The sequence below is a fragment of the Lissotriton vulgaris genome, chromosome 6, assembly GCF_964263255.1.
Source record: "Lissotriton vulgaris chromosome 6, aLisVul1.2, whole genome shotgun sequence".
NCBI classification, from domain to species: Eukaryota; Metazoa; Chordata; class Amphibia; order Caudata; family Salamandridae; genus Lissotriton; species Lissotriton vulgaris.
Genome location: NC_141694.1, coordinates 81,838,851 through 81,865,927, shown reverse-complemented (window position 1 = coordinate 81,865,927; position 27,077 = coordinate 81,838,851). Strand labels below are relative to the sequence as shown.

At 48.2% G+C, this 27,077-nt stretch overlaps 1 protein-coding gene across 2 annotated transcripts in view; it reads left to right on the top strand.

Annotated features, from left to right (window-relative positions):
* The window catches only part of LOC147706829 (ATP-binding cassette sub-family C member 10-like), a 1,327,484-nt gene that overhangs the window by 138,408 nt on the left and 1,161,999 nt on the right, over window positions 1-27,077 (top strand). Inside the window, exon 3 of one of the 2 annotated variants that reach the window (XM_086925964.1) lies at window positions 1,627-1,706. The exons of the other annotated variant lie outside the window; for it this stretch is intronic. The gene's annotated coding sequence lies outside the window, so the exon portion shown is untranslated. The remainder of the gene's footprint in view (window positions 1-1,626; window positions 1,707-27,077) is intronic. 2 annotated transcript variants of the gene reach the window in all.

The following is a 27,077-nucleotide window of genomic DNA, read 5'->3' as shown; positions in this document are numbered from 1 at the left end:
TAAGAGGACGTGGAAATTTTTCAATAGACCAGTTCAATTTGGATAGTTCTATTTCTCTATTGTGTTTTCTTTTTCTGTACTGGGCACCTGAGAGTTTTTTCCTGTCTGCCATTTTTGATCCTTTCTACCTGAAAAAATATAGGCCAATAATAATTCTGAATATTGTATATAATAGTTCTGTATATTGCATTAGAAAATTGTAACATTATTACCAAAAAATGTAAGAAGCCAGTAACATTAATGGAAACATTTTCGTAAATCTATTTTAAGAGTAATTTAATGATTTCAACTCATTTCAAATATTATATCAAATAGTAAGATAATATTTTTGCGTATACGTTACATTTTAAGAAAACAACAGCAAATGTGCCATTTTCAGAGGTCACTTCCGCCTCAAAGTGAGTCTCAAAGTTTGGAATTTAGGTCACATTAGCTGGAGGTCACTTCCGCCACAGTAGGGTTCACATGGTGGAGAAAATTCAGCCAACTGTATAGTATGTAAGCTCAGATAAACAGCATTTCTGATGGGCGGGCCTTTGGCTCCTTGGGTGGGTACGGGCCGACAGATCTCATCTGGCCTCAGTAGCTGATTATTTCAGTCTCGTGCTTCTGTTGCTAGGGTGAAGCTTTCCGCCAAACATCTGCATATCCAATACATGGCGACCCCTCCCCCTTATAAGTGAAACCCTGGCACTCGCTGGGCTTGGCTACATGCAAACTGCTCTTGCTTGCACCTAGCTCACTGCACTGGTGGTTGGTTGCTGTCGCAAAGGTGAGGCGCCGCTGTGGTTTTGTGCTTTTAGTGTTGCCAGACTTTGAAACCCATCCCAAGCCTAAAACCGCTCAAGTATAAGCCCAAATTCAGCCCAACGCAGACAAGTGTCACCCCAAAAACCATCCCAAAGTAGCAAGTCTCAAATTATGCAGAAATAGTCATCAGTAATCATTTAAACAACAAATATACATTCTATTCAATATACAGATAGTGGGAGGGAGTTAACTGGGCATCTGCCTTAATGCTACTCCTTTTTAATATCAGTCCTCACTGTGGACAACTTATTGATCACAGCAAAAATGAATACATCCTAATATAATACTCATCATACTTACTCAACTTTCTATGTCGGACTCAAGTCTGTGACAAGCAGACACACCCTTTCTTTTCCCCTTTGCATTTTACACTACAAGTAATGTTAATCCCAATAAAATGTCACTCCCAACATGTAAAGTTAATATTTGCTACACCAATAACCTACAGTAATCAACAGACCTATCTAATAGATTGTATAAATCCATTACCAGGACCATGACTGGTCCTGTATGCTTACATTCTGTAATCTCGGGTACCTTTAACCATTTATGATACTTTGTTCTCGCATTTGATATGAAGGATATCCACGAGACTGGCCATGAGATGTACTTGGCTTTTGCGGGCATGCATACATAAGGAGTGCACCAGGGAGGGGGCTGTCAGGGACTAGGGTCACGGCCGATATATCCCATATTTAGGGTTTGTGTGTCTTTTTTGTTGTTGCAGGTTGTGCACACGATTGTGGCACGTTTTGATGCACCAAATTGTTACTGATGCACATACTGTATGTTCTCTATCCTGTCTTTCTCTCCTAGGTATTCATCTGGAGCTTTTACTATCTTCAGCCACCCTGTATGGGAAACTGGATGTTGGCGGGCCCTGACTGATTATGAGGGTATTTTTTTTTAACTATTCACTTCACGTGCACTTCACCATATCCTATCTTTTGATCCTGCAGAAGCGCCAATGACCCTAGTGGCAATAGGGGCGCGAAACATGTTGGTCTACAGCAGGCATATGTATGCTTGTTCGGGTAACCTCGTACCCGAGAGGTTCTAATTCCATTTTTATACAGGCACAATTCCCGCCCTAGTTTCTAGTTTAGTAATTCCGGATTTAATTTGATACTTTCTTGCACGCACTTCCTCACCCTCTTCAAGGGACTCACACCCCACATACCCACAGGCACCATCCGGCATTTCCCCAAAAAGATCTCCGCCAAAGTGACCCTTCGGGGGACCCGTAGGGCATTGCAGTGCCGGTCCCTAGGAGAAGCAAATGCCCGACCACGAAGCATGACACCCTCTGGGGTGTGTGAGGGCAACAGGAGACAAGACTTGTTCTTTCTCCTTTATGGGGGGGTCCCTATTCATACCTAGGTCTTTCTTTTTCTCTCTTCTCTTTAGTTTTCTGGTAAGGGTTACAGGGTATTCCTTGCTACCCTACCTGTGGAACAGTGTCCTTTTTTGTTCAAGTAATGCTAGAGGAGCACGGAAACTGGACCATAATTCGCTCCTCGGTCCCCCCCCTCTTTTTGTTGGCTCAAAAAAAATCTTCACCATGCAGGAAACTGCAGCACGTCCCCTAGTACTAGCTGGGATGGAATGTGTCGAGGCAAAACAAACCACACAGCACAGAGGGACACTCAGATACAATAGCACTTCCCTCAAGAAAGTTTGGGGTGGAATGTGTGGGGGGACACCTCACAGCACAATACAACTTACAAGAATAGCAGAACTTCACCCAACGCACACCGGGGTAGAATGTGTGAGAAAAAAGACACAGCACGGAGGGTCACCCAGAAAACAATTTAAAAACGTCCTCCAACATCACTAGTTAGAGTGGAATGTGTGGGACTGCCCAGTAAGCTGCGCCTGGAAACCTCGGAAACGGCGTTTTGCAAAGAGCTAAAAACTTACCTCTTCCCAAAAGAATGCCTTTAGAGTCAAAGCAAAGCATTTGGAAACAAGATGCAATAATGAAAAAGAACATGTGAAAACCCTGATGAGCGATATCTCACCCGAGTTGCACAACCTTCATGACCTTCAAGTACTAAATGTCCAGCAGGAAAATAAAAATCAATTTTGAAACTTGGATGCAGTTTCCGTGGATCAGTCTTAGCTCCCAATAATATGACTGGTTGAAAAGCCAAAAGTCACAATAACACAGCATGAAGGAGGACGTAAGTATTAACGATGTCTGCATAAATACCATAAAGATTGAAGATCTTATAGAGAATTTTATCGCAATGTGGAAAAAAACACTTCAGGACTGGCACTCCCTCGAGCTCAAGGTAAATAAGCTGATCACTATATAAACAGCATTCCATACCTGCGGTGGCATAAATACGTTCCTCAAGATGTTGCAGGCATTAACAAAGTCCCAGCAAAGTCAACTCCCAGACACTGAAGAAAAGCATGACAGACGACATTGCAATGGACTTCCTTGTAACACACAAAAGAAACAAAAAACAAATGTGGTTGGCAAAGTTGAAAGCATGCAGATAGCTGTATCTGACTTAATGGAACGCCAAACACAAGATGGTGGCACGCACTAGTGATTCCGCATCGGATTACTCTCGGCATCACTGTGCTCCAAAACGTTGCAGCTGCAGGGGCGTACACAGGCCCCCGCACGACACACGGTGCGGGGGGGCCCGTAGCTCAAAGGCGCCCCCTCAGCACTGAACATTGGCCTGGAGAGCTCCTGATTGGGCCCGGAGGGGGCCCACCTAAGTACCGTGCAGGGAGGCCCCCTCACTTTTCGTTACGCCAGTGTGCAGCTGGATGGAAGATCGCGTCACAGTGACAACGAAGAAAGCTAAGCACAGGTAAGGCTGCGCGCGCTCTACATGTGCTCGTGGCTGGTTTTAAAGATGAAAGAGCGGTTTAACTGCCTTGAAAATAACACACGGAGTAGTAACGCTTAAAAACAAAAGTACTCACAAATGGCCCTTCGAATACAGCCACAGGTCCCTGCCACCCAGAATACATACAATATCCTTCGATTCAAGCAAATGTTAGCAAAGCAGAACGAGTAGAGCAGAAACTGTGATTACTGCATAGTAATTTGCAACAGCATGTGAGGCAGGCAAGAGGCAACCCAAGCAAAACTTGATTGCTGAGAGCAGACATCTGGGTTGAACCACTCAGGAATCTAAGGTCTTCTCCACGGTAGGAGATTCTCAGGGCACTTGAAAGCAAATAAGCAGAAGGGAGCTGAAACTGGTCAATCCACAGGTAAACAGCAGTTTAAGAGCAAACTATCCCAAGGCAACAGGGAAAGTAAATCTTGTTTAAGGCAGCGTAGCAGGCATGTAGAAGGACAGGAAAACACTTTTCCAAAGTAGAAGAACGGGCAGCAAGGCAGGAAAAGCTCATCCAAAGCAGGAGGGCAGCAAAAGAAGGTAGGAAGATACGCTCTCCTGGGAAACTGCACTTTGAAGGCACGGTCCCAAAATGACAGGATGGGGACGGCAGTCCCAAAGGAGATGGAGAGGGAGGGAAGTAGAGCAGGAACTGGAACATCACAGATGAAACTGGCACCGTTGGGTTGTGTGCAACCGATGGGGTGGTCACTGGTGGGGCTCTGGGTACCAGATTCATCAAGTTCCTCATGAATTTCTTCAGTTTCAATTCACTTACTTCAAGCTTGACAGGTTTCAGTCCAGTAAGGTGGCACACATAGGAACTTCCTTCTTAAATCGTCGCCAAAATATGTTGTAAATACATAGGTCCATTCCACGTAGTTTTTCTATGAAGATTTATTCCGAATTAGATGTTATACAGAAGAGCCCCACTAGGAGCTGCCTCCCTGCTGCTCAGCCCTTACTCCAACTGACACTCTCTCGCATCCAACATTGCATAACCAGCTCTCACACCAACATTTCACTCCACAGACTCACAGGCTGAGCAGCAGATATAACACAGGGTTTTAAAAAAATTGTAAAAATAGTTGAGGCCCACATTTTGCATCAGGAGTGTGCCACTTTTTCAGCACAAACCTAAAGCAAAATTTGTTAACTCAAATAATGCGCTTAATGCACTCATGATATACCTAATAAAAACCAATGTGTGGGATCTTATCTGATGTTACTTCTTGTGATGTCACATTGTGACATCATGGGCTATGATGGCACACACCATGATGTCACTTGCGTACTGACTAACTAGGTTATTCCCCCCTTGTGCTTAGGCTAAAAGAAATTCTATAGCATCAAAGCCTTCCATTTTAGGAAGGAATAATTTTACCCAAACACGAAACCTGCTTCGACAACTTTTTCCAAAAAAGACCACCCATTAATTTCAAGAGTAAATACAATTGACATGTTTTTCTCTTTAATGCAGCAGCAAAAGTAACACACCGTCCCACCATGGAAAAAGGCACTATAAAACACACAGGCCTGCCCCTCCCCTTCTGGTAACTTCACATGTGGGGTCCTACCAACTTTCATCCATATCGAAAAATGGCACCAGAGATACCTTAAACAGCCACCCGGAAGTTAATTTAACAAATGTTAGCTTGGCTGCAAACAGCCAGGAACGCATTGGTCAGTGCACACACCCTCTGTGGCATACATTTCAACCCAGACCAGTTCCTACGGCTGCTGTATAGCCTGGACAGAGAGGTAAACATTTTATTTCACTGGGGGCAGAGCTAGCTCGGGAGCGCGATGGCCGCCTGAGCCCGGTGCTCCGTCTATTCATCTAACTATTCTTCAATTATCCTGCTGCATTGGTGCTTTTGTAGCCCTCTAACCAGCCGTCGTTGTGTCTGAAGAGATGCAGAGCCCTTCGAAAGCACTAAAATCAGAATTGCTGCCTGACGGAAGTGAAAGCTGCAGGAGAAACGCTCGCGGCGACTGGGCCGCAGATCCCCGTACCACAGTGTGAACTTCTGCCGGGGCGCGTCACGCGACATGCGGCTGGGCCCTGCCTGGGTCGCCGCGGTCAGTGGAGCGCACCAGAGACTAGATAGCGCGAGGTGCTGCCTGCCTTGGCGGTGATCGGAGGGGTACTGAGGGACAGCGGGGTCCTTGTGGGGCTGCCTGGAGGCCGGTGGAGCGATACGGAGGGGCTGCAGAGGCGGCGGAGCACGGTGGGGCCCTGCTGCGTAGGCTTCTCGGCGGAGATGCAGTAGCGCTGCTGAGAGGTGCGGAGGCGTGCTGTTTGAGCGGTTACTCGCAGCTCCTCTCCTACTGTACTGCGCACCCGGGTGATAGCGGTAGGAGCACACTATTGGGGCCTTACTTAGGTTTGGTGCAGTGGCAGGGGCCCAGAGAGCATCTTGGATCGGCGGAATTGGAGTGGAGCACGTGAGGGGGGGGGCACTAGGCTGTGGCACTCCAGCTGCCACTGGGACTTGGACTCGGTTGGGTCTGGCAGAGAGGTGAAGGACCTGGCCTGGCGGAGAGGCTGGTTGTGGTGTCCCAGGGGCGGAGCTGCTCACTAATTTACCTGGGGTTGGACTTGACCTTGCCTGCATGGACTGGATTGGGGATTGCGAGGAGCAGATTGGTGACTTGCTGGCAACAGAGGGAAGACAGGCGATGTCACGAGGAATAAGGGCTTTCCGGCGTCCACCGGAAGATTGGCTTGTGGTTTGTAGAAACTTGATATTTGTGCACGCAGATTACTTCCTGAGCAACTCAGCATTGCACGTGTGTGGTTGGAAGCGGACCAGAGGTGTTGGCGCAGTGACATATAATCCCGCCTTCAGTGCCCCACTTACTGGATGTCTACTTGTGGATGGTCCAGTTGATCAGAAGATCTTGGCGTCGACGCGGGGCTTTGCTGTGGATGCACTAAGAGTTCCTGGAGAAAGAAGCAATGAGTGGAGAGTGGATAAAATAGCGGGCTTCCCTGGTAGATCCTGTTTTGGATTCTGACCAGCTTCTGGGTCGTGTAGAGAGTACGACGGCTGGTGGAAGTTGGCAGAGTGCATTCTTGGTACCATGGGCAAGGGAGGTAAGACCCAGACGAAGCTGGCCTTTGGCCAGAAGAGATCGAAGTCTCAGGTTCGCGCTCCGGATGGGGGCGCTAAGGGTTCGGCGACAGCACAAGAAGATAACGATGAAGACATTCATACTATCTTGAAGTCTATGGAGAAGTCTGCAGAGTGGCATTACATCCTTGGGCACGAAAATGGATGCCTTAACTTATAGGATGGATAGAATGGCAGAACGCCTTGATAAACATGCTGAACGGCTGGATATGTCTGAAAGGCGTCCAACAGAAGTTGAGGAGGCTCACACCACGCTAGATGCAGACCATAAACAACTGGGAAAGGTTCTGCGTGTCCTGCAGGACAAGACTGAGGACATTGAGGCGCGTTCCCGGTGCTGCAACCTGCGTCTAGTTGGCGTTCTGGAAACGACGGCCACGGGAAACATGGAACAGTTCGTTGAGAAATTGCTGGTGACACTGCTAGGAGATGATGTCTTTTCGGCAATGTTTGTTGTGGAGAGAGCGCACAGGGCCCTGGGGCCTCGTCCTCTGTCGGGGGGGGGGGGGGCTCTGCGTCAGATAATAGCAAAGTTACTCAACTATATGGATCATGATGCGGCCCTCCGTGTAGCTAGAGAGAAGAAAATATTGTGATATGAGGGATCGGACCTGTCCCTATTATCCTGACTTCACTGCTCGTGTGCAGGAGGCCCGCAGGCACTTTGTTCCACTTAAGAGACAGCTCCCGGATATGGGTGTGGACTATGCCATGCTGTACCCTGCGAAGCTATGTGTGAACAGGCAAGGGAAATCGCATATTTTCACGGACCCTAAGGTTTTGCAGCAAACCATCAAGAACTGGATGAAAGATCGGAAGGGCACACCGGAAAGACAGCAGCTGGAGGAGTTGGAGAGGACTGCGCTGGATGATCAGGACTGACATGTTTCGCTGTTAGCTATTGGGGTAGTGTGAGGTGCCGGGAACTGTGTGATGGGGTGGCTAATGTCCTTCGATATATGGTACTATTGTGCATTTTCCTGAGATGTCTGGTTATAATGGGTGGTCTGCAGAGCTTCATCGGGTATGGGCGGGGAAGTAGAGACTAAGGGATTCTGTTGCTGTGTCACATCTGGAAGGGTCATATAACAATGGTGCACATAGAGTGAGGCTGGGGTGGGTGTCACTGGGAACCTTCCCTCATTTAGCAGGATAAGCTGTGTATAGAGACCTGCAATGTGACGTGGGGGCTTGTTCAATTGTTAGTGGGGTGTATGTCGGGTACAGTCCTATGCATCAAATATGTGCGTGGTGATGAGAGGGGGCCAGGATTGGCCTTATATACTGTTGTTATTTGTCAAAGTTAGGTGAGAAGGGCTACCTCTGCTCACGTGTGCCTGGCACTGTTGCTGAACTCGTCTTTGAGGGGGTGAAAGGGTGTTGGGAAATGGGGAAACGGGGTCATGGGAATGTCTTTCATGCGGCCATGTTGGGGAGGTCTGCTGTGGGTGGGGGGTGGCAGGGGGGAGAGGGTGGTGGTTTTTTGTGTGGGGTTCTAATGGAGATTTGCTGTTTGTTAAGCTGATGATGCACTGCGCAATGGCCCACAAACATGTTGGCTACACATTATGCACTGATTATTTAGTTAATGGCACGTGATGGGCAGGAGACCCAGAGTGGGTGGGGGACATAAGAGTGTTGTCATGGAATGTTAGCAGTCTTAATGATCACCGTAAACTTAGGAAGGTTCTGAATTACATCAATAGGCAGAATATTGATTTGGCTCTTCTGCAGGAGACTCATTTACCACAAACGAGCCGCATGCTTAGGTCCAGGGGGCTGAAGGGAAATATTGACTCTGCGGGGTTCACCTCACATGCTAGGGGAGTATTGAATTGCGTTAATCCCAGGTCGTCTCTCAAATTTACCTAGCTCCAAGAAGACCCAGGAGGTAGATATGTCATGTCTAGGTGCAGCGGCCGGGGCCTGGACCTTCTCATTATTTTTGTATACGGGCCCAACTATGAATGTCCAGAATTTTTTGGGGACATTGCTAGAATTGTGGCTCACTATGGGGATTCCAGGATCCTATGGGGGGGGGGCTTTAACTTGGTTAGGGATCCGGCCTTGGATAGATCAGCGGGCCCGCCCAGAAATCCAGCGGCGGCAGCGAAGAAGTTGGAGGAAGTTATGGTATGTCTGGATGTATGTGATGTGAGGAGAGCTAGGAGTGGAGAGAGAGGGGGTTACACACATTACTCAGCGTTTCACAACATACACACACGTATCGATTATTGGTTTGCATCCACTGCGCTGATTACTTTTATACGACATTGTATAGTGCTACCCCGCTCTCTATCGGACCATTCGCCATTACTGTTGGTCTTGGAGCCATCTAGGAAATGTCTGCCACCTTTTACATAGAGGTTCCCTCCCTATTCATAACTAGATCCAGTGTTTAAGGAGGAGCTGGCTGACGCCATTGAGACTTTCTTTGATACCAATATCGGCTCAGTGGATAGTTTCCAGACTGTCTGGGAAACGTTCAAAGTGTATATCAGAGGTGTAGCAATGGCTAAGCATTCGGGTGCGCTAGAGGCTATCCATATGACTCTGGCTGAAATAGAAGGTAAATTGAAAGAGCTTGAGCGGCAGCGGCTAGAGGGGGGAGATGAGACTATAGATGGGGAGATTAAGGTTCTGCTGGAGGATTATCACGCTGCGGCCGATAGCGAAGTAAAGCACATGGGCAAATAAGCCACAGCACGTTCATACGGAGAGGGGGAGAGGCCGGGATCTGTCCTGGCTCGCCTGATAAGAGCACGGCGTGGTAGGACACAGGTAACGGAAATTAAGGCAGAGAGCGGGGTGCTATTGACAGAGGAGGCGGAGATCGATGAGCGCTTCCGACAGTACTATGCGGATATGTACAGGTCCGGTGGTCAGGGACTGAAGAGCAGATGATGGAGTATCTGGAGCATATACAGCTCCCTTTCCTTCCGGACTCGCATAGGGCGCTCCTAATGCACCCGATGGAGAGGGATGAGATTATTGAGCTTTGGGTGGCATGAGGGAGGGTAGGGCCCCGGGAACGGACAGATTGATAGTTGCCTTCTACAAGACGTTCTTAGAGCAGTTACTCCCTCACCTTATGGCCTTGTTTGATGACATGTGTGTAAAGGGCACCACGCCCCCATCTATGAGAGAGGCCATGTTGGTGGTCATTCCTAAACCGGGTAAGGCACTGGATGAATGTAGTTCATTGTGCCCACTCTCCCTTCTTAATGTGGACACAAAATTATTTGCAAAAATATTAGCTACTAGACTGGTACTGGTGTCTCATATCCTAGTTGCTCCGGAACAGGCGGGATTTATCCCAGCCAGAAACTTAACTTATAATATTCACATGGTATTTGGCACAATGCAGCATGTTCGACAGGAAAATAAAGCATTAGCCGTTTTTCTAGACATGGAAAAGGCATTTGATTCAGTGGAGTGGATGTTTTTAAAGCAGGTGCTCACCAGAATGGGGCTAGGGGCAGTATTTTTGAAATTGCCAGGGACTCTTAGATTATAAACCTACAGCACCTGTTCGAATTGGTGACCTAGTTACTGCCCCCTTTAACATTACTAGAGGCACCCGGCAGGGTTGCCCTTTGTTCCCGCTTCTTTATGCTCTGGTGGCGGAACCCTTAGCTTGTGCCTTGCAGGAATATGTTGGTAATGAGGGTATTGGCTTTCCAACGTATAGAATAGTTATATCCACCTATGCAGACAACACGCTCCAGTATGTGAGAGACTCGGAGAATAACTTAGCCTCGGTTATCAGGGAAATTGTTCCTTTTTGGGCGCTTTCGGGGCTTAAGGTTAATTGGGAGAAGTCACTGTTGTTTCCCCTTATGCCAATCACCACTGAATTTGCTATGGAATATCCGTTGCAGTGGATGAAGGACTCTGTGCGTTACCTGGGCATCAGACTACATACTGATTCGGATATCGTGTTCAGAAAAAATTATGGAACGGCCATGTCCCGAATGGAAGATGATGTCGAGCTGTGGAGTCGTCTTCCACTGTCCTTAATGGGGCGCATTTCCATTATGAAGATGGTCGTTCTTCCTAGACTCCTATTCCTATTCACGAACATCCCCTTGGTGCTGCCGCGCTCTTTCTTTCTTAGGCTTAGGCAATTCATGTTAAAACTGGGCGGGTAAACAAGCTAGGATTCAATGGGGTGTGCTCACGCTTCCGTGCCAGTGGGAGGGTCTGGGGGCACCGGATTTCGAATTGTATTATAGGGCGGCTCAGGCTGCCCACCTGGATGCCTGGATACATGGCGGTGCTGACATTCCCTTCCTGCGGATGGAGAGACTTTTTGCTGATCCTATCTCCTTGCCGGCAATATTTATGGAACCAGCCGATCGCAGGACAGGCATTGTGGATACCTTAAACACTACTAGGTATGCGTGGCACTGGCTCCTGCAGAATCAGGCAGGTGCTTTACTGTACTCTCCTGCTATGCCAATAGAATGGATGAGATGGTTAGAACCGTGCACTGAGAGGGACGTTATACGGGCCCTACGTCGACTGAACTTGGTGGTAGCTGGAGACCTCTTCCATGAGGGAATGGTTCGTACTTCAGAGCAAGTTACTGCGGTTGCGGAAGGTGCCACACTCCTGAATACATTTCAATTTCATAGAGTGAGGGGGGCACTCCGGGCTTTGTTGGGTGAAGGTATGGAAGAGCCTCCAGAGGTGCTAGAGTTAACTCATGTCATCAAGTGTGAGTCCCCCCGTAAAATGATTACGGCAATTTATAAGATAGCGATGTCGCACAGGGCCCATATGTTTACCAAGGCTAGGCTAGCATGGCAGCGTGACCTGAATGGTTGATATGGGGCTGCTTATGGCCAAGAGAAGAGTGGCTCTGTGCTGGATGAGGGGACCTGTCCCGACGCTGCGGCAGTGGTCTCGTGACATGTTGTACTGTGCCACACAATCGGAGACGTACAGCGAAATGCCTCTGCCCAGGAGCAGACCCAAACATTTTTGGGGATTATACACCGCATATGTGCAGGGTGCGGGGAGCGAAACTGGGGAAGAGACAGCGACTGTGAAAGATGCCGGTGTTGCTAGTGTTGATGAACCTGCGGGGATTAGTTGAGGCCTGGGGAGGACATTTTGTCGACTCTGTGGTGTGAGGTGTTCCTGCTGGGTGGACTATTGGGAGAGTAGGTATGCTAGCTGACACTGCAAATAGGGGATGTTGGGAGGGATGCTCGTTCAGAATGCTACGTTTAGAGCGTGTTTACAGGAGCACACAAGAGGAGATTGTAACTCCATGTAGCTCTGCTTTATTGTTCCTCGCCGCCTGCCCAGATTGGGATGTTATGAAACCAACAGGAGTAGAAACCCGTCAACCTGGTTGGGATTGGGGTAATAGGCTATATATAAGAAACAATATCCCAACTGGTATAATTAAAGGACAAATAGTAAGGATATGAAAACATTATCCCTGAGGGCACAAGGAGACTCTATTCACTCATTACATGTGCTAAAAGCATCAGTTTTAATCAACATTTAAAGAAGAGGGCAGAGAAATTGTTCACAATTGATATCAGCACTGCAATTGTAAATACACAAATTTCATTGTAACCCAAGTGTGTACAAGGTGCACGAGTGAGAAGTGAGTGACACTACGGCGACGCAAGTGACAGAAAGATCAGCGTGAACGGCGCAAAGTGTTCTGTGGAAGGATATTTACAGTGACTACAAACATAGAGGTTTCTAAACACTTTCAACAATTGACTTCGTTTGTTATTTATACAGAGAACCGCTATGCAGGAGGCGCCTACATTTTGGCTGAGAAGTTGATGGCGTTTCGATCCGTACAGTTTAGGATCATCTTCAGGACTAGATGGGTAAAGTGCAGTGCCGGATTAAAAATCAACCGGTAGTGATGGTCGGGCTCCTATGTATGACCTGGAGTCCCGTGGATGCCGCACGGGGCAGTCCTAGATTGTAGAAGGAAGAGTATCAGCTTGGGCGTAGAGTCATTGGTTTGTCCGCAAAGAGGGTCTGTAGAATCACGGTCTCGTAAGACCCGAGGATCAAGCCGATGTCGAGGAAGTCGGCAGGTCTGGGGGCCGATCAAGGAATGATCGGTTTTGTGACAGGAATAAATCTCTGGTCGAAGGGCAGAACGGGCGAGTGAATCGCAGTGCCGGCGTTGCTGATTGGGATGTTGGCATAATGGCTGTGTCACAGAAGAAATGATAGTATGGAGTGAAATATGTGAATTTTTTGCAGAGAATGCTGTACCAAGATGTGTATTTTTCTGCTGTTATAACAAAAATGCTTAATAAATAAATTAATTTTTAAAAATTTTATTTTTATTTCACTTACTTAAATTAAGGCAGGGGTGTGCTTCTCACCAGCAGTGGTGGGTCTCTCTCGATCAGATTCTCAACCTATTCAAGAATCAAGGGAAGGCTGGGGCCATGGCATGCCATGCCCGTGGGGCCACAGCAGCACACACGCCAGGCTCAGTGCACGCCAGCCAGCCTCCGAGTCCGACAGACGCTGTGTGAGCGTGACTAGTATTACTCAATTCCGTTGGTCCGTCCAGGCAGAGAGTGAGACTCCGGTTGGTCTGTGGTCTCAAAGCGGAAGGATTCACTCAGAGTAAATGATGGGACAGGACTGTGTGGCACTGGCAGCAGTCATCAATTCACCAATGCACCAGAGCAGCCGACAGTCGTCCCCCGTGCGCCGAGATAGAGGGTGGTGCGACGTGCGCAAGTTGCCATCACTGGCTGCTGCCTAAAATGCAAAGCTCTGGGACTGGCCAAAAATGATGCCCAGGGCCGTCATTGGTAGTGCTTTCCCCCGCTACAAGATTGACGGCTCTGGGGACCCACATACACATGTACCGCCGACCTGCTCCACACACCATTATGCTAGGGTGGGCTGCGCAGCATGAACAAGCAGATGCGCTTGCACTCACATATAGGTGCTGCTGCCTTCAAATTAAAAATGTTTTCCCCCTTTTGCTGCCCTATCCCTTTTGCCACCCTAGATGGCCACCTAGTATTGCCTAATGGTAGAAATGGCCCTGCTCGCCAGGTGGACCCCATCTGTCCAGCCAGCACAACTGCTCAGTGCAGGGGAGCCCGAATTTTTCAACTTGTGGAAAAAAGATAAAGGACAGCGCCAGTGCAGCTCCTTGCTTTTTTGTTTTTAGCTACATTCCACCTATGGTCAAGCCGCAACACTGCAATACTCCAGGCTATGCTGTAAGGTCCTCCTGTACTTCACCAGAGAGGGGAGGTAAGAGGGCATTCTGTACATTCCTGCCATTCTGTGCCAGCCAAATTTATTACCTTTCCCTATCTAGTCGCAGGTTACATTCCAGCTTACATCCCAGTGAGTTCTGGTTCTCCTGCAGTTGGTGTAGTAGGAGTAGTAGGGACTGGCAACTGCCATCGCAGCAGCTTTTGAAGTGCCTGAAGGAGCCAGACTGCAACGTCCCCTAGAAGGCCCTAGAGGACTAGGTTAGAGGAAGGAAGGATTTGCATAGAGCGTGAAAAAAAAGGGCGTCCGCTTAAGAGCAAAGGCAAACCTGAAGGACAAAGAACAGCCAAGTGGGTTTCACAGGAGGGAGGCCAAAAGTTAAGTCAGCACTTTCAGCACCACTGTCCCAAAGTTTACCATCCTGATAACTCTCCATCATGCACTCAGGGAGAACACGTGGAGTGCCAATAGCTGCTCGGTGGCGACAGAAGCAGCTTAATGGATCAATCTTAAATAGTGTATCTCACAGGGACGCTGGGGTGGAGCCAGGCTTGGTCGAACAAGATGAAGGGCTTGTATTTCCTCATTCCTAAGTTCCAGCTTCTAATCATTAACAGGAGGGAAAGGCTCAGAGGAAATCAGACTTTTTAAAGAACCCAGGTGATGCCTTACTCGCATACCATAATGATATTCACATAGGTGGTCCTCAAGGCCCGATACAGCCACTCCTGCTGGACAATTCCAACTTAGACCTTAACGCAGCCCTTAACATACAGGAGGATCCCAAAGTGCCAGTCCCCACTGAGAGAACAAAAAAGGGTTTGTTTCAATGGGAATCTTGGGCTATAAAAAGCATCCGAGTATGAGAAAATAAGAACAACGGTGAGCTAGGGGCACTGCAACTGGAGATGGTCAAAAATCCGGAAGGAGTGATTAAACCCCAACGGCAATGGAAAAAATCCAAAAGGGGTAAGGAGCCAACTATGAACTTCAAACCAGGCAAGGACATCCATGTCACAGTTGAGGTGCATCATTACACCTTCTACAACAGTTTAGTTCTAAGACCAGAATGAATGGCCAGGTTTACCAAGGGGTCAGACCCAGAACCAGATAGGACTGACTCCTTATTTGGTCAGTCCATCGTTACAAGACTGTTGGAGACAGAGGCAGAATCAGACAATTACTTCTTATCACCCCAGGAGGAGTCCCAGGCTGAGGAAGCAGTATTACTAGGCCTATGTTCTGACGTAGCCAGTTCCTCCTCATCAGGCAACCTGCATACAAAGGGATATGCCTTATAGTCAATCCCCAGGAAAAAAGGAATAGAAAGCAATACTTGGGAGGTTTTGCTTTATTCATTTCAGTCGGTAGTTAATGCCTTGACATATCAATCAAGTAAGCTAGATATTCAGGTGGTTCTGTTAAATACAATGGCTCTATACATCATTGCATTTGACAAAAAAATTGGAGCACTCAACTCGTTTATTCAAAGGGCACAGTTCGACCCACAGTTTACGCCTGCCTGTAGCCCAGTTTTAGAAATCTGACATCGCTCCCAGGGCTGCTAGAAACTGTGCTTGCAGAGATTAAGGAGCAGTTAAAAACTGACATTGTCATAACGGTCTCTCCATGGCAAATTAATTCTCTTGGAGGAAGCCCGGAAACAAAGCTCTCCTTGGAAAAGCCCTGAAGTGGAAGAGGTCTTGGGGGAGACAACCAGTGGAGACAGGGTGCAGCTGGAGATGGAAGCTGAAGGATCATTAACAACTTCAAAATACTGGCCAGCCCTCCCACCACCCTCCAAGAAACCCTCATCTACCGACCCCCTGGACCCCGCGGACTTTTCGCCAACTCCATCATGGATATCATCTCCCCGCATGCCATCACGTCCACCAACTACACCCTACTGGGAGACCTCAACTTCCACCTTGACAACCAAATGAACCCCTGCACCACATCCCTCCTGGAAAACCTCCACAACTTTGGACTCTGCCAGATCGTGACCAAACCCACGCACTCAGCAGGACATACTCTCGACCCCCGCTTCACAACAGGTAACTCCATCACCTTCAGCCACACCACCGAACTCCCATGGACTGACCATCGATGCGTCCACTTCACCCTCAGAACACTCACCATCCACAGACACCTGCACCTGCTCCCACGAAGAAACTGGACCAGAATCACCGATGACCAGCTAACCTCATCACTCAGCAACTCCACCCCAACCATCGCGGAATGCGACGACCCCAACACCACAGCCCGAACCCTGCACAGATGGATCTCCAACAGCGCCAACACCATAGCCCCCTCAAGAAAAACAACAACACCCACTTACCGCCGCCTTGAAAAGGCCTGGAGGAACACCAAATCCACAGAAGCCTACAACAACTTCAGAGCTGCCGCCAACTCATCAGAAAAACGAGGAAAAAAGCGATTGAAGACAGAATCTCTACTCACGCACACAACAACAAAGAGCTCTTCAACATCCTCAAGGAGTTCGCCAAACCCACCAGCGAGTCCACCAACATCCCTCCCTCACAAGACCTCTGCGACAAACTCAGCACAAAATCAAGAGTATCTAGGACAACTTCAACAAAGACAACCAACACAATGAACCCTCACCAACCATCCCAACACCCTGAAGCCAGCGATCGACAACTGGGCAGCCCTCACCACCGAAGAAACACTGAAGACGATGAAATCAATACACTCCGGGGCCTCCACGGACCCCTGCGCCCACCACATTTTCAACAGAGCCGCCGACACCATCGCACCCATGCTCTGCCACACCATCAACCGCTCCCTCCCAACCGCCCCGTTCCCCAATGACTGTAAACACGCCGAGATCAACCCCCTCCTGAAGAAACCCATGGCGGACCCCACATACCTCAAAAACTACAGACCCATCTCCCTGCTCCCATTCCCATCGAAAGTCATTGAGAAAGCCATCAACAGCTAACTCGCCACATTCATCGAAGAGCACAACATCCTCGACTCCTCCCAATCCGGATTCAGAAAAAAACACAGTACAGACTCTGCCCTCCTCGCTGCAACAGACGACATCCGCACCCTACCGGACAAAGGAGAAACAGCAGCCCTCATCCTCCTCGACCTCTCAGCGGCGTTCGACACAGTCTCTCACCGCACCCTAATACGCAGACTCCACGACGCAGTGATCCAAGACAAGGCCCTAAACTGGATCTGCTCCTTCCTCTCTGGCAGAACGCAGCGGGTCAGACTCCCCCTCTCTGACCCTACACCTACCACCTGCGGAGTCCCCCAGGGGTCCTCCCTCAGCCCTACACTCTTCAACATCTACATGGCTCCTCTCGCCTCCATCGTCAGAACCTCAGACTCAACATTATGTCGAACGCAGACGACACCCTACTCATCCTCTCCCTATCCGACGAACCCAATACCGCCAGACACAATTTTCGAGAAGGCATGGAAGCTGTCGCCAAATGGATGAAAAACAGCTGCCTACAACTAAAGACCAACGAAACAGAAGTGCTCCTCATGGACCCAAACCCCTATGCATGGAACGACACCTGGGGGTCCCAGCCCTCGGAAGCCCGCCCAGCCTCACGACGCAGGCACGCAACCTGGGATTCATCCTGGACTCCGAGCTCAAAATGGACCACAGATGAACTTCGTCTCATCCTCCTGCTTCCACACCCTCCGCCTCCTATGTAAGACCTTCAAATGGATCCCCCACGAACACAGAAAGACCATCACTCAAGCCCTGGTCACCAGCAGACTCGACTACGGCAACGCACTCTACGCCAGAATAAACAAAAACCTCACCCACAAGCTACAGAACATACAGAAGACGCTGCAAGACTGGTCCTCAACCTGCCAAGACACTGCCACATCTCCCAGCACCTGCGCACACTCCACTGCTCCCCATCGAAGCCAGAGTCACCTTCAAGATGCTCACCCACGCTCACAGGCCCTCCACGACATCGGACCAGCATACCTGCGCAGCCGACTCAAATTCCACGCACCCCAGAGGACCCTACGATCGGCTCCGCTTTCCTACGCTGTAGTCTCCAGCACCAGAAAGACCATATCGGGAGGCCGCTCTTTCTCCTTCATGGCGGCCCGAGCCTGGAATGCCCTACCGATCCACCTCAGACAGACAACATCACTCCCCATCTTCGCAAGAAACCTCAAAAACTGGCTCTTCGACAACCCCCCCCCCCCCCCCCTTGATGGACTGGAGCCTACCCCCCCTCCCGAGCGCCTTGAGACCCTTACGGGTGAGTAGTCACGCCTGATTGATTGATTGAAAAAACAGAAAGGTTACCAACCTGGAACCTGGTACTCGTCTCTCTCCTCAACCATCAGACCTCACCTCATCACGATGGGTAGCTGGTACACGCAGTGCCAGTGTGCTTTACAAGGGGAACCGGCCCAGCTTTCAAAAAGAGAGCTCAAACGACTTAGGAAAACTCATAATAAAAAGGTCAATCCATGCCCAGAGGAACTTCCCCCTTGGACAACTAGGGCAAGTTTACCCTATTTTTCTAGCAAAAGCTATAAAGTCAGTTGCCACTCCAGAAAAAAAGCAAGAAGATCCTCCAGGGGAGTCACGCGTTGATGAAAAGGGGGCTAACTCTAATTCCACTCAAGCTAAAGCACAATCAACGAGGAAGGCAAATGACCGACCAGTGGTCCAGAATTAACAGCAGCTAGCCCACTCCAGAATGGGTAAAAAGGGGTCAGCTATAACCGGGGCTGATCAAAATCGCAACCCCCCTGGCCCACAGAACCAGGTTGGTATAGTGCAATGCAACATAAACATGGATAGTAATATATGGAACCTGCTCCCTAAAGGTGGAAATAAACAAACATCCATTGAAAAGTCTATTACCCATAAAGTTGAAACAGAAACAAAGCAAATACGGAGTCTCGAGCATGACAGTGCAGTGTTACAACAGTGCTTGCTAATATCAGAGCAGGAACCATTGCCCATAGCGTGGCCAAGTTTAAGAGCATCGTCGTCTCACATCAGTCCACCTATCAACCTCTGTGAAGTGATATTTTGCCCAACATACAATTCAAGTGGTCCTTTTGACAGAATGAACAGAGGAACAATGTTAAGAATGGCCAAAGAAATACTGGTGTTAAATCACATTGAGTCATGGGAAATCTATTCAGTCACATTTTTAAACGCACCAACATGGGGAGGTGGAGAACTGACATTGATCACTTGGGCAACAACCACTTTAGCCGACTAAGTGTAGGCAGAAAAGGAGGCATTTGCAAACTGGGGAATAGACATGTTAACGGAAAAGGAGGAAGCCTACCAACAGTTTCTCCACCCAGAAGATTGCTTTCACGGAGAGATTAAAAGACAACAAAAGCCTACGAAAAGTCCACAAACTATTACAACTAATCAACAATTGGTGGCAACTTCAATTTTAAAAGGGGCAAAGAGTCAACCAATTTCATCATGTGGTGCCCCCATTGCTTCCCTGGAAGAGAAATGCTCTGAGGAAGGCTCAGTAAGCCAAGCCCCATGCCAAACCCCTGACTGGTCTTGGCTTCCGGGTGCATTGTTTTCTGAGCAAGACTAAAGGAGTATGTAAATGACAGAAACATTGTTTGCTAACTGGCCAAAAAGAGAACAATGTTGCAGTCTGTGCATGCAATATTGTGGGAATTTGTGCGAAGATGGATCATTAGAAGATTTCATATGGTGCTCCTGCAAGAGACATGGACACAAGAAGAAACTGATCTCCCAGCATATTTATGCTACCGCAAATCAGCAATTAAAACTAAATCAATGGGGCCTGCTGCACTGTTAGTATCAGTGGATCTTAACATAAAAGCTCAAGAAGTCAAGATAGACCATCTGAACGAGCAGGCGACAAAGGTTTGGGCCAACCACCCATTCAATGGGACCCCTCTGTTGGAAATAAACGTTTACATTCACCCCCACACAACTAGAAACAAGCATTTGCAATGCAATAAGTCTCGCATTAGTAAAGTTTGAGCTATTAGTATTGTAAATGACACATTTTCTATTTATGTGTTGGTTTTTCAAATAGCGAAATTAATAGCTATGTCATTTACAATGCCAATAGTTTTAACACTCAAATGTCACACCTATAGCATTTGTAATGCAATTTGTGTTGTATGTAAGTGACTTAGAAGTATTGATATGACAGATAACAAGTATTATTATAGCCTTATAGCCCGCCGTAGTGGACTATACCGGCTATTAAAGGCCCGCTGAATCGTTACAGGCCCGAGCCGAAGGCGAGGGACTTTAACGAGACAGCTGGACTTTAATTGCCGGTATAGCCCTGCTACGAAGGGCTATAAGGCTATTAGGACATTCTGCCACTTGAGGGCAGAATGTTCTAACAATTTAAACAAAGGGTTCTCGCAGCTCGAGGGGATATAAATCCCCTCGAGCTTCGAGAAGCCTTTGTAGAACATTGGAATGTTGCTCTGCGGGCCTTTACCGGCCCGTAGAAGCAGGGAGCACTCCATTGTCTGCAATGGAGCTCCCAACATTCCAATGTTCTAATTTGTTTTAATAATTAATACTTAAATAAAAGCTATTGTAATTTATAATAGCAATAGCTTAAACTTTTGTAAATAACTTTTGTGAAGATTATGTTCAGTGTATTTTATTGTGACGAAAATCCAAGAACAAGTGATATATTAACATCTTTTTGTGACATTTGTAAGAAAGCTTGAAACACTGAGAGAACATATTTGGACCAGTTGTTGTTGAATGGTTGCACAGATTGGTGCTGTGCTGGCACTGAGTGATGTTGAGGTGGCGACGAGTGATGCTGTGGTGTTCAGTGATGCTGTGGTAGCGCATAGTGATGATGTGGTGCCCCTAAGTGATGCTGTGGTGGTGCGATAGATAGATAGAGTGAGGACGATAGATAGATAGAGGGAGGGCGATAGATAGATGGAGTGAGGGTGATAGAGTGAGGGCGATCAATAGATAGAGTGATGGTGATAGAGTGAGTGCAATAGATAGACAGAGTGAGGGCAATAGATAGACAGATAGAGTGAGGGCGATAGATAGATTGAGTGAGGTCGATAGAGTGAGGGCGATAGAGTGAGGGCGATAAATAGAGTGAGGGCGATAGATAGAGTGAGGGCGATAGATAGAGTGAGTGAGGGTGATAGATAGAGTGAGGATGACAGACAGAGTGAGGGCGACAGACAGAGTGAGGGAAACAGACAGAGTGAGGGAGACAGATAGAGTGAGGGCAACAGATAGAGTGAGGGTGACAGATAGATAGAGTCAGGGTGACAGATAGATAGAGTCAGGGCGACAGATAGAGTGAGGGGCGATAGATAGATAGATAGAGTGAGGGGCAATAGATAGATAGAGTGAGGGCGATAAATAGATAGAGTGGGGGCGATAGATAAATAGATAGAGTGGGGGCGATAGATAAATAGATAGATAGAGTGAGGGCGATAGATAGAGGGCGACAGATAGATAGAGTGAGTGAGACAGATAGATAGAATGAGGGCGATAGATAGACTCAGGGCGATAGAGGGCGACAGATAGAGGGAGTGAGATAGATAGAGTGAGGGCGATAGATAGATAGAATGAGGTGGCCTTGTGGTGGTGGTGGTGGCCGTGGCGGTGCTGGAGGTGGTGGAGGTGGGTGTGGTGGTGGTGGAAGACGTGGTGGTGGTGGACGTGGTGGTGGTGGATGTGGTGGTGGTGGTGGTGATGGATGGGGTGGTGGACATGGTAGTGGTGGTGGATGTGGTGGTGGACGCGGTGGTGGTGGATGTGGTGGTGGTGGACGTGGTGGTGGTGGACGTGGTAGTGGTGGACGACGTGGTGTTGGTGGTGGGTGTGGTGGTGGACCTGGTGGTGGTGGAAGCTATGGTGGTGGTGGACATGGTGTTGGTGGACGTAGTGGTTGTGGTGGACGTGGTGGTGGTGGACGTGGTGGTGGTGGATGTGGTGGTGGTGGACGTGGTGGTGGTGGACGTGGTGGTGGTGGACGTGGTGGTGGTGGACGAGGTGGTGGTGGACGTGGTGGTGGGGGTAGATGTGGTGGTGTCGGTCATGGTGTTGGTGGACGCGGTGGTGGTGGATACGGTGGTGGTGGACGTGGTGGTTGTAATAGTGGATGTAGTGGTGGACTTGGTGGTAGTGGATGTGGTGATGGAGGTAGACGTGGTGGTGGTAGACGTGGCAGTGTCCTCGTGGTGGACATGGTGGTGGCCGTGATGCTGGTGGTGGACATGGTGGTGGTGGATGTGGTGGACATGGTGGTGATGGTGGAGGTGGGTGTGGTGGTTGACATGGTGGTGGTGGACGTAGTGGTGGTGGACGTAGTGGTGGTGGACGTGATGGTGGACATGGTGGTGGTGGTGGGTGTGGTGGACGTGGTGAGGTGGACATGGTGGTGGTGGATGTGGTGGTGGTGGTGGATGTTGTGGTGGTGGTGGTGGTGGTGGTGGGGTGTGTGGTGGTATGGAGGGCTGAATATGAGAGGCAGTGAGAGAAAAAAAAGGAGACAGACAAGGAAGAGGGAAACAAAGCGGATGTAGAGAGGGAGAGAGCAGCGGATAGGGAAGTTGTGGAAAGCAGGGGCCGGCGTAGAGGGCAGGCGGAGAAGACAAGATGAAGAGGGGGTGGATACAGTAAATGCGAGAGAGTCAAGATGAGAGGAAAGTGGACAGGGTGGGGAGAGGTCGCATGGTCGTGGAAGGGAGACAGCAAAGCAGAGGAGGGACGAGAGAAGAAAGGTGTATAAGAGGGGGCTAGACGGAGAAAAGGCGCTGAGGAGGGAGGGTGAGGTGAATGAGGGGAAAGTTCAGTTGATCGACAGGGCGGAGGGAAGCTGAGTTTGCGAGTGAGAATGGTGGGGTGGAGGGGAGAGCGGAGAGGAGTGGAGGGGAGAGAGCAGTAAAGGAGGGAAGTGGGCTGACTGATGGGCGAGAGAAGGGCAGTGGGGGAAGGAGATGAGGGAATAGATGAAGAGGAGGGCTGAGGGCAGTGGTGATGAAAGGGGAGATGAAAACATTGGATCTTTCCGAAAAGGGGACGGGGGGAGCGTTAATGGGCAGAAAGGGGACGGGCTAATGCAGGGGAGAGAGTAGTGGAGGAGGAGAAGGCGGGATGGTAAGTGAGGTAGGAAAAAGTTGAAAAGAAAGAGGAGTGCGGGGAGAGGGAATAAACCTGGTGGAGGTGACGGGGAAGCGGGGAGAGGAAAGGAAGGAGAAGAGCTAGGTACAGGAGATCAAAGGACGGGGAGGGAATCATAGGAAATTACAGTAAAGGGTGTCTAGTCAGGAGAAGGCGTGAGGGCGGTAGTAGAGGAGTAGGGAGGCGTGTCATAGAGGAGGCTGTGAAGGGGGAAAGTGCATTAGAGAGGAAAGAAGTGGGGGGAAGTGTCAAACTCAAATACTTTCAGGTCGAGCTGGCACTAAATAAAACTGCAAAAAAACACACACCTACTAAAAAAGCTGGATGAAAATTGAGAAGAAAGTGTAGAAATGAAGGGAGAAAGAGGGCGACAGAAAATGTGAGGGAGCGAAGACAAGAGTGGGCTAGTAGAGGGTGTGAGGTGTAAATGAATGAAGGCGGGATGGAGGCGGGCGTGGGGTAAAGAAATCATACAGAATTTGAACAACAACAAACAAGCATTTACAATGCAATGGTCTCAGCAATATTATAGGTAGAGCTATTGGCATTGCTCATTATTATTTTTTTTCTGTATCCCTAAATAAATGGCATTGTCATTTGCATTGGCAATAGCTTATTTGCTTGCATATTCGAGACCTATTGCATTAGCAGAGAGAGAGTGAGGTAGTGAGATAGAGATAGAGTGAGGTAGCGAGAGAGAGAGTGAGGTAGTGAAATAGAGATAGAGTGAGATAGTGAGAGAGAGAGTGAGGTAGATAGTGAGTGAGGTAGTGAGAGAGTGAGGTAGTGAAAGTGAGTTAGTGAGGGAGAGGGATGTTTTGAGGTAGTGGGATAGAAACAGAGAGTGATGTTGTTAGGTAGTGAGATAGAGAGAGAGTGAGGTAGTGAGAGAGTGAAAGTGAGTTAGTGAGATAGAAAGAGAGAGAGTGAGGTAGTGAGATAGAGAGTGAGTGAGGTAGTGAGTTAGAGAGAGAGAGAGTGAAGTTGTGAGGTAGTGATATATAGAGTGGGGTAGTGAGAGAGTGAGGTAGTTACGTTTTGAGAGAGAGAAGTTGTGAGATAGTGAGATTGATAGAGTGGAGTAGTGAGGTAGTGAGAGAGAGTGAGAGAGTGAGGTAGATAGAGAGTGAGGTACTGTGAGACAGAGAGAGTGAGGTAGTCCAAGAGTGAGTTTGTGAGGGATAGTGTTAGAGGTAGTGAGATAGAAATAGAGAGTGAGGGTGTGAGGTAGTGAGCTGGAGAGAGTGAGGTAGTGAAAGAGATATTGAAAGTGAATTAGTGAGATAGAAAGAGAGTGTGAGGTAGTGAGATATAGAGATAGTGAGGTATTGAGTTAGAGAGAGAGAGTGAAGTTGTGAGGTAGTGAGATAGAGATTGAGGTAGTGAGTGAGTGAGGTAATGAGGCTTTGAAGTTAGATTGATTTAGTGGAGTAGTGATGTTGAGAGAGTGAGGTAGTGAGAGTGATAGAGTGAGTTAGTTAGAGAGGGTGAGTGAGGTAGGTAGTGAGGGAGAGAGAGTGAGGTAGTGAAAGTGAGAGAGTGAGATAGTGAGATAGAAAGAGATAGAGTTATGTAGTGTTATAGAGAGTGAGGTATTGAGATAGAGATAGTGAAGTTGTGAGGTAGTGAGATAGAGAGTGATGTAGTGAGAGAGTGAGGTAGGGAGAGATAGTGATGCAATGAGGTATTGAGAGAGTTAGTTAGTGAGGTAGTGTAATGGCTGGATTTTCTGTTTAGATGGGATCAGCCCCCAGGGGCCCCTATGACCCAGCCAAAACGTACTCACCTTCCGTCCTCAGGACCACCTATCCAGGCACCTGGTACCTACCTGAGGATAGGGAACTCGCAATATACAAGCTCATATTATCAAAAACACCACTAAATCTATAGGGATACTAAGAATACTCACTGATTACTAGGGATATCCATACCCTACACTACACTTATTCACATCAGTTGGTCTCGCGGCCACCCTGACCCAGACCGTTCTACCCTAGGGCAGATCTGACACACAATCTGGTGCGTCTACACACGGGCCTGCAGAACCCAATGCTCCCTTTTCCAAAGCGTTCGCGATCCTGCGAAACTTACACGGTGATCTCCCTCTCACCGCTCTCATTAATCTTATGCCACAATCCGGTGGCTTTAGACACTGGTTTGACCCTCCAGTGCTCTCATTAACGCCGCATGTCAAACGACGACCACATTCCTATGAACACCTATACATATATATATATATTGGGATATTATCTCAGCTGTCTACTCGGGATGAAACTACAATAATAACTTTGATTGTGGGTCCAGATTATTGTGTATTACCTGCTCTTGGCATCAAAGGTCCACTCACTCCCTATTTATGTGATCACCACTTACCTGATTGGGATTACTCATCCATTCATGCAGCAACTACCTAGGAGGTACATTTACCTTCAGTGAACAAGAATAGGGACTACACACCAGTTAGTTATAAACTGGGGGGTTATTTATTACAGTAATATAAACATTAATACAAATCTAACAAAGGCTATAGGTAGAACACACCGCTTGAAAGAGAAGGATTACACATAACAGGAACACTCCGCTGAAAGGGAAAAGATTAAGTGTAGCTAATGTGATGAAAACAATATCACCTGATTAGTGTGAAGTCTTGTTCTAGCTGTCATCTGGGTTCCTCTCTCGTCTGTGCCTTGGCTCATCTCATGCTCTCTCTCCTCTCCTGCACTCTTGGGTACACCTCTGCTCTGATCGCTCTGTCTCTGGACTCCTCTTCCCCACACGACCTGTCTCTCCACTTTGCGTCTTCACTCTTTATAGTTCCTGCCGCTCTGATCACCGTTCATTCTACTATCTTAGTCGTTCTTTCTCTGCGCCAATGTCCAATCCCATCTGCTCCCATAGGTTAATCCACGAGCTCTCCTCTATCTCTTCTAAAAGGCATTACTTCAGACTCCAGCTATTCACACTTCCTCCTGATAAACAACTGCTTCTGACTGCTTCCTTCAGTTCCAGCTCACTATTCAACTCAGCTCTTCTCCAGATTGAACCCTCTCTCTCACTCTGCCAACTCCACTCCACTGCTCTCCTCTCTGCTGGACTCTCTCCTCGACTGACTCCTCGACTCCCCTCTGCTTGACTGACTGACTCCGCCTCTGCACTTCACAAATATAGAATGCTGTTTCCTCATGGAAAGTTCCATCCATCAGCCCTCCGCTTACCAGGTCTCTGCATCACCTCGCATCAAGGACACACACCAGCCGGCCGGCCTTTTGTTGTGTCTTCTACACAGAGAATAATACAGCCTACCGATAAGGGCTGGCCCAGACCGGTTCTCTCCAAGTGGAAAACAGCCTTAACTATAAACTTCGCCTTTGCCCTGAAAAGCCTCCCTGCTTCCATCAAGATGGAGTCTCTCTAGCTTTAGGCCTGAAAGGGGTGAAATGCTCCTTAGCTCTGTCAGAATACCTACATAAACCATACCAATATGTCTAATATGTCAAAGCCAATAGGCAATAGACAGGTTAAAGTCAAGAATAAAGGCATATTAAGCAGCTATCCTCTTCTAGGTCTGGAAAAAGGGCTTAAAAGGGCCAACACAGGCTAAGAATGCCTATACTAGATGCGAGCAAGAATAATGATCTATTATCACTGCTAAATAAAGCCAAAAACCCTGCCATTACACTGCACCCTAGATCCTTATCTTGCGAGCATCTTATAAACAACAACAACCATCTAAACAAACATCAACATAATCTATCCAACATAGGCTAAAAACACCTATCCTAGATGTGAGCAAGATTAAGATCTATATCACTGCTAAATATCCCTGCCATCCACCCTTAGATCCTTATCTTGCGAACATCTGACAAACAATAACATCTAAATAAA